Source organism: Alligator sinensis, unplaced genomic scaffold, assembly GCF_000455745.1.
Source record: "Alligator sinensis unplaced genomic scaffold, ASM45574v1 scaffold125_1, whole genome shotgun sequence".
NCBI lineage: Eukaryota > Metazoa > Chordata > Crocodylia > Alligatoridae > Alligator > Alligator sinensis.
Genome location: NW_005841893.1, coordinates 2,552,793 through 2,560,111, shown reverse-complemented (window position 1 = coordinate 2,560,111; position 7,319 = coordinate 2,552,793).

Sequence of the window (7,319 nt, the reverse complement as noted above, 5' to 3'; positions counted from 1 at the left end):
GCAGGCGCCCTCCTCCCCCGTGCTTGTACGAGGGAAGCACGTGGTTCGGGGGGCCTGTAGCTGCTCGTTGCTGCACCGTTCGAGATCGCATGTTAATCCGTTTATTTTGCCTTGTTCCATTATTTCAGTCTTCGTTTTTGCTATTCACTTTGGTTTTGCTCTGTTAGCCTCATTCATATTCAGCTTTGGCTCTCTGCACATTAATCAGTTCATTTTGTTCTATTAAATCAATTCATATTCACCTTTTGCCCTCTCAAGCCAGTCTGCATTAATCAGTATATTTTGCTGTTATATTGATTCACATTCAGCTTTTGCTGTCTCAGAAGAGTTCAGTTTATTATTCCGTTTATTTTGCTGTGTTAAATCACTTCTTCAGTTTTTCACTCTCTTAAACCAGTTCATATTTTTCAGGTTTTTACTTTATTAAAACAGCTCGTATGCAGCTTATTTGCATCTCTCTAATTCTTGTTCCTAGTTTTAATTACTTCATATTGTTCTTTTTTTTCCTGGAGTCAATGAAGCAGGCACACATGAAAAGCTGTGGATTCATTTAAAAAACAGCCAGCCAGCTTTTCTAGTTTTGTAACAAGAAATACTTTTTCCACATGGGCAAGTTGCATTGCAGCTCTAGCTATAGCTCAGAAAGGCAAGTGCTTTACAGATGGAGCATACTTGGGATTCTTTCTTAAAATGTGCTGAGGATCTGTTTTAGGATTTTGCGAATAAGAAAGATGTCATTGCTCATATTGATGAAATGCCATTGTCATCCAGGACTGTTCAAAGGCAAATAGATGAAATGGCAACTAATGTTAGGGAACAAATGACTCAAGACCTCCATGCTTGTGATGTGATGAACCTTGCACTGGATGAAAGCACGGACATAAATGATATCCCTCATCCTGTTATAATTGTTCAATATTTTATCTCCAGGGAGGTTTGGGAAGAATGATTTTCTCTGAGTGCTATGCATAGCACAACAAAGGCCAACAACATACTTAATGCTGTCAAAGATATTTTCGCACAGCAACAAATTGACCTGCACAAAGTGTTCTCTGTTACCACTGATGGTGCACCTGCTATGGTGGGTCAAACAGCTGGATTTGTACAGCTTCTAGAAACTGAGATTAAATGTCTTCTTATGAGTTTCCATTGTATTATTCATCAGGAAAGCCTGTGCACTAAGATTTCGTCTTCTGATTTAAATGAAATAATGACAACGATTGTAACAGCTGTCAATTTTTTGATTGCCCACTCCTCTTTGTCACACAGGAGATTCTGTGAACTTTTAAATTATATGGATTCTGCATATGGAGATTTAGTGCTGCACAGTAGTGTACACTGGTTGAATCAAGGTAACGTGCTCGTGATTTGTTGCTTGTCTTGAATTCATCAAGCTGTTTCTTGAGGAAAGTGGTCAGCAATATGCAGACCTTACTGATGAGAGAGAGCTAACAAAACTGATGTTTTTGACAGACATCATCACATCACATTTAAATGACCTGAATCCTAGGTTACAAGGAATACAGAAAACCATCCGTCAGCTGTCTGAAGACTGGAAAGCTTTCTGTGATAAGTTGTTTTCAGACGAGATATTGAAACGTCTGCCTTCTGTTACTTCCCCAGTCTGAAAATCCATTCTGAGCAGCATCAGTTGAATAAAGGGGATATATGTAACTATGCAGGACAGCTGGAAGATGAGTTCACTAGACAATTGGAAAACTTTTGCAACAGAGGACCCATGTTTTCATTTCTTGTGAACTTCTTTCAGTACTAGGGAAAGTGATATAGAATTGCAGTACTTCCAGTGGATGAACACTGAAGGATTTGAATTGGAACTGATTGACTTTCAAAGCTCATGCATCTGGGTATCAAAGTTCAAATCTCTGTGAGGTAAACTTGAGAATGAAAGGGACTGGCAACTCAAGATTACAGCATGTTGGTCTTCCCTTCCTGAAAAGTATGTCTGCATAAAAAAAATAGCTTTTGCCTTGCTGTCTGGTCTTTGAATCTACTTGTTCACAGTGATAAGTGTTTTCACAAATGAAAACCATACTCAGCCCTATGAGAAACCATCTGATGACTGACAATTCAAATTCATGTTTGCGTTTGACAAACGCAACATGAACCAGCTACCAGCCTAACATCACCAAACTCAGCTGTCATAAGCAGGGCCAAGGCAACCACTAAAAAAAGATCTTTTACTTGAATGTTTACTTGTTTATGGCAGTGAACACACAACATCTGTTTTAAGGAATTACGTAAACTTATCCTTAAAGAACCAACATCTTCCATAGCAACATCTCTTTGGAGAGGTATGGACATGGTGGTGTAGGGATGGAGAAGCCATGTGAAGACCCAGGATGTGATCTTCCCAGCCTCACTGTAAAGGCCAAGGACAATGAGGTGCCAACCCCTCTCTCTCTATTCTGCCCACCATTTAAAACAGGGGTGTCCAACCTTTTTGAATGTGGGGCCGGATCACAAACATTTTATCACCCAGTGGGCCGGCGAGCCATATTCAAAGACCTCACAGGAAGTGGTATCACATCAGGAAGTGATGTCACATGACCTTTGACACCAATGAAGTTGCAGGAAGTGACAATGAAATGGGTCTGGAAACGTGGTTTAAAAGCCTAATTTTGCCTACCCCTGATCTAGGCACAGCTATGCCTATGTTCTACTATGGGTACTTCTCGTGCTTCTGGGCTCTGCTGGTTGCCCCCACCACCACTGTTCCCCTTTCTGCTATATGTGCCAGGGTGTTTTTAAGCAGACAAGGTTCCTTGGGTGAATTTGATATCTTTTATTAGACCAACCCAAATAGTTGGAGAATAGTTATTAAGCAAGCTTTCGTGTTCAAAAACCCTTCGTCAGGCTAAGGAAGTTTCAGCAGTTGGCGTGTGCTCTTCCTGGATGGGATGGAATGAAAAGTAAAGAAGCCAGGGGCTGAGCTGGGGAGTCAGTTGCCAGGCAAATTATAATGTATCAAAAATCCAATGTCTATGTTTAGTCCCTGATCTCTAGTATCCAGCAGGTGGCAACTGACTCCCCAGCCCAGCCCCTGGCTTCTTTACTTTTCATTCCATCCCATCCAGGAAGAGCACACGTCAACTGCTGAAACTTCCTTAGCCTGACGAAGGGTTTTTGAACACGAAAGCTTGCTTACTAACTATTCTCCAACCATTTGGGTTGGTCTAATAAAAGATATCAAATTCACCCAAGGAACCTTGTCTGCCTATGTCCTTAGACCAACACGGCTACAACCTACACCCCTGCAGCAAGGGTGTTTTTAAGTCTTCCTCAGAGGTACTGGGTGTTGGCTACAGCCGGGGCTAGGGACTTTGACTGGGGTGTCCCAAAATTAGTGAAACTTACTTCACTGGAATACATGCAAACAGGATCTCCATAGTCAATGATGAGCCTGAATATTTTCATTTCCTTTTGCTCTCAGGAGGAAATCCTGAGTATTTTGTATTTTTGTATTGTTAATCTATTGTAAGTAATCTATTCTTATTTAGTAATCTAAATACAAGTATTGTAATCTATTCTGGTATTGGGCCCAGGCGTGGTTTGAGAGCATGGGAGAGTAGTGTGATTTGGGGAGTTAAAAGGATGGAGTTGCTCCCTCCCCTGTGAAAGGCAGGGACCCCCCCCCACCCACACACACACAGGTGCCGGGAGCCCACAGTCACCGGCTCGGCCCCGGGGGAGGCGCCGTCTTCCGCGGGGCGGGCGGCACCTCGGGGCGCAGCGAGCGTAGCCTCCACCCGAGCGCGGGGCCACCCACGCGGCGCAGCCAATGCCGACAGCCTGGCGGGAGGAGGCACCTGCCTGCGCCGCTCCGCCTCCGCCAGCGACCTGGGGCCGGGCGGCCAAGCCTGATTTAAATGTTGGAGAAGCCTGATTTAAAGCCAAGGTGTGGTGGGTGAACGAAGAGATGACAGGAGTGGGTTAGAACCTTGTGACCCAGGGCCTACTCTGCCTCCTGCCACAATATTACCAGGTGGTTGGGCCTTTTCTCGCCCCTTGTTTCTTCCTCTTCTTTTTTTTCTTTCCCTCTGACTTTTTTTTCCCCTCTGTCATCACAACATACTTAAAAACGGAATACACAACAACGAAGGTAGTATATAAACTTTTATTTATTGACACCAGGTTTAGAATGTTTAGAAAACCTGGTATGTACTGTAAAAAAATGGGCAACATTTATGATTATTAACTATATTAATATGCAGTGTGTCATGCTATGTACCCCCACCACCCTGCCCTGGTTTCATTTTTCTGGTGTGCTGGCATTCCAGCACCTGACAAGGTAGATACTGCAGTTTTTTCAGCACTCCAGTCACAAGCATTGTCTACCCCTGCCCTATATCTTTGTCTGGCAGCTGGCTAGGACAGTTCCAATCTCACTTCAGTCAGGCTGGGGGAAAGACTTTCATGGTTCCTCAGTTGTGGATTTTCCTCTGAAAGGGACTGGCCGGACTTTGAGGGGGGGCTATTACGCCCATTGATTTTTGTTGACTCATTCTTGACCCTCAGGGCTGCCCAAGCCCTCTGTCCACACAGCTGGTTATACACTAAATCCTTTGTACCAAATAGGGAATGATCTCTTCACTTAATGAGGGTCATCTATCAGGTTTTCTCTTGTTCTACTTGCAGGGCTCTGTTCAGCTGTAGAATGGGATCCTGTACTTTTTTTAAAGACTGGGTATAGAAAAGCCACCCTGCAACAAACTCTATGTAGTAACTCCCGTGCAGTGCTAACTACATTTCCTTAAGAGCAGAAAAGGCCGCAGTGCAGTAAAAGTAGTTATTTCCACATGACAACTATTCTACATGTATTAAACCTCTTTCCATCTCAAAAAAGCCAATCAGAGAATCTAGGTGGCAAAGACTGTCACTTCACTATTTACTCTGGGTAATGACCCTACCACTTTAAAACAATCTATTACAACAGCAGAGCTGCTGATGGAAATGGGTACTACTCCATTGACTTGACAGTTACACAAGTTTGCACCAACAGTACATTACAGTTTCTAGTGTTCTTTAAGAAAGGGAAGCTACTCTAATTTCTAACACTATGTTAGCGAGACATGTATAAGTATGTCTTAAAGGGTTCCTATGCTGTAATCCACAGGGAGAAAGCTGTCTTCTTTCTAGCTGCTAATTTCATTAAAAGAAGCTAAAAATACTTAATACAGTTAGTTCCCTAGTGTTTATTTTTCACATCAGGAATTGCTGTCATCATTATATGATTGATGACGGAGAAAGGTGACCCAGAAGACCATCTCTTAAAATGTGATCCGAACAGTGAGTTTCACGCACCCAAACACTTTGGTTTGAATGTTCAAAGCATTTCCCATTTCCCAAACATCTCCCATTTCTGCTCCTAAGTGAAATGGGCATATTCTCAAAAGTGCTCAGCAGTCATCACTCCCTGCTGAAAACCCCAGGAGCTACTGAGTTCTGAATTCTTGGAACAACCTGGCTGTATACCACACTAAAAAACAGAATACCTGTTTCACCATCTCCCTCTGGCAAAGGACACTCTTGTGTGTCTCCATTATTTTACTGTCACTTCCTGGGAGAAGGTATATTCTAAAAGAGACAAAAAAATCAAGCTCCTATTTGAAATGATGACAAAGCAAGAGATTTACCGGTGGCCTTGTCTGTCTAGCTCTTATTTAAGATGCAGTGCATTTTAAAAGATAAAGTTCAAATGTGTTTCTTTTCTAAAGCATACCATGCAAGGCTGCTGCAAGTCTTTACTGCATCATTATGTTCAAGTGGGAGCTATGGTTTCCTGTGTCCTAATCCATTTTAAGCCTCAAAATGACAGCTTCTTGCTCTATTACCAAATTTAATTAAGGCACTGGCTGTTCCTGGTCACTAACACAACAAGGAGAAACTCCTGGAATTTTACTTTAAAAAATGCATTAAAAACCCTTATCTTGAAGGCCAGTATGTGGAAATATTCCAAGGCAGGCAGTGGGCATCATAAACAAACTGCATTTCTGGGAAATGAAAATGAAAGCTGTTTCACATCACATGTGTTAATCTGAGCATGCAATAAAAACAAAACACTTTCAAATTCCTTGGGCCTTTTAAAAATTAAGCCAGAGCCACTAAAGAGACCTTCAGTAACCCCAGCCACAGCACGCACTTGCCCTTACTTTCCATGGGAGCCTGACACCCAGCCACCTTGGTATTTATATGAACAGGTAAAATGGTTGCAATGCAGCAGATCTATTTGAAGAAAATCTACTGCTAAGGAGGAAAGAGACATCTGCAAATACAGGCCTTCCAAAAATAATTTAACATCAAGAGGTGTATGCAAGACAAAAAAAAGGAAAAATCTTTGCTGAAGGGAATATGTTGAGGAAAACCATACTGGGCAGTAAAGCCAGAATGGTAGCATCCATCCTCAGCCCATGGCGTGACTCAAAGGACCTACTGCATTTCATTTGCATAAGGGAACAGAACTGGCAGTTTACAGGATTCTCAGTAATAAGGTTACTTCTAATTAAGTGGTTTTGAATAGCTTTCCCCCCTACACATCACCAATGCACCTAGAGCCTCTTCAGCTGATCACAGGAACGTCATATCTCATCAACATCAGGGACTGGAAGCAACAGCTATGGCTTGGAAAGCCCCCCTGTAATAAATGCTTGGGACCAAGTGTTTTTTCAACACCAATATCTGCCAGTTGCAGAGTGCAAACAAACTTTTCCTTCACTGTTCCCTTGGACTTCAGCACTACCCAATGTGCTGCTCCTTCTGACACCATGCAGTAATGATGGAACTTCCTACCTGCTCCCTTTGTTAAGGCCCCTGAGTCCTGTTGGAAGCACTACTTCTTCCTGATGCCATCACTGTGTTTCAGCTCAGTGCCTGAGCTAGAACAGGGCATTCACCAAAACAATGCAAGAGCCACTATAATAAATGGGTTGAGTTGTGACAGGGTACCTAGTACCGTCACTTCTGTTGTAAAGCCAGTGTGTTCTACCAGGGTATCCTCATGAGAGGGGACATGTGATTCCAGCACTAAATGAAAATCACAATGCCCATTTAGCAACTCTGATGTGGACAGCATTCTTCTTAACTCTTAGCATAAAGGGAGCAAGAGGTCAGTGTCTCGGACGGCCAGAGCCGACTCGAGGTGATTTAGAAACTGCTCGTTCGTCAGGGTGGGTTGGTGAATGGAGAGGCAGACAAGGTTTAATGGTTGCAAAAACGTTTACTTACGCCGCCTGTAGTTGCGACGCAGATGGTCCGGTCGTCTGAACAACCACGTGGGTTGTTCCAGCAGGCGGGGCCCAAGC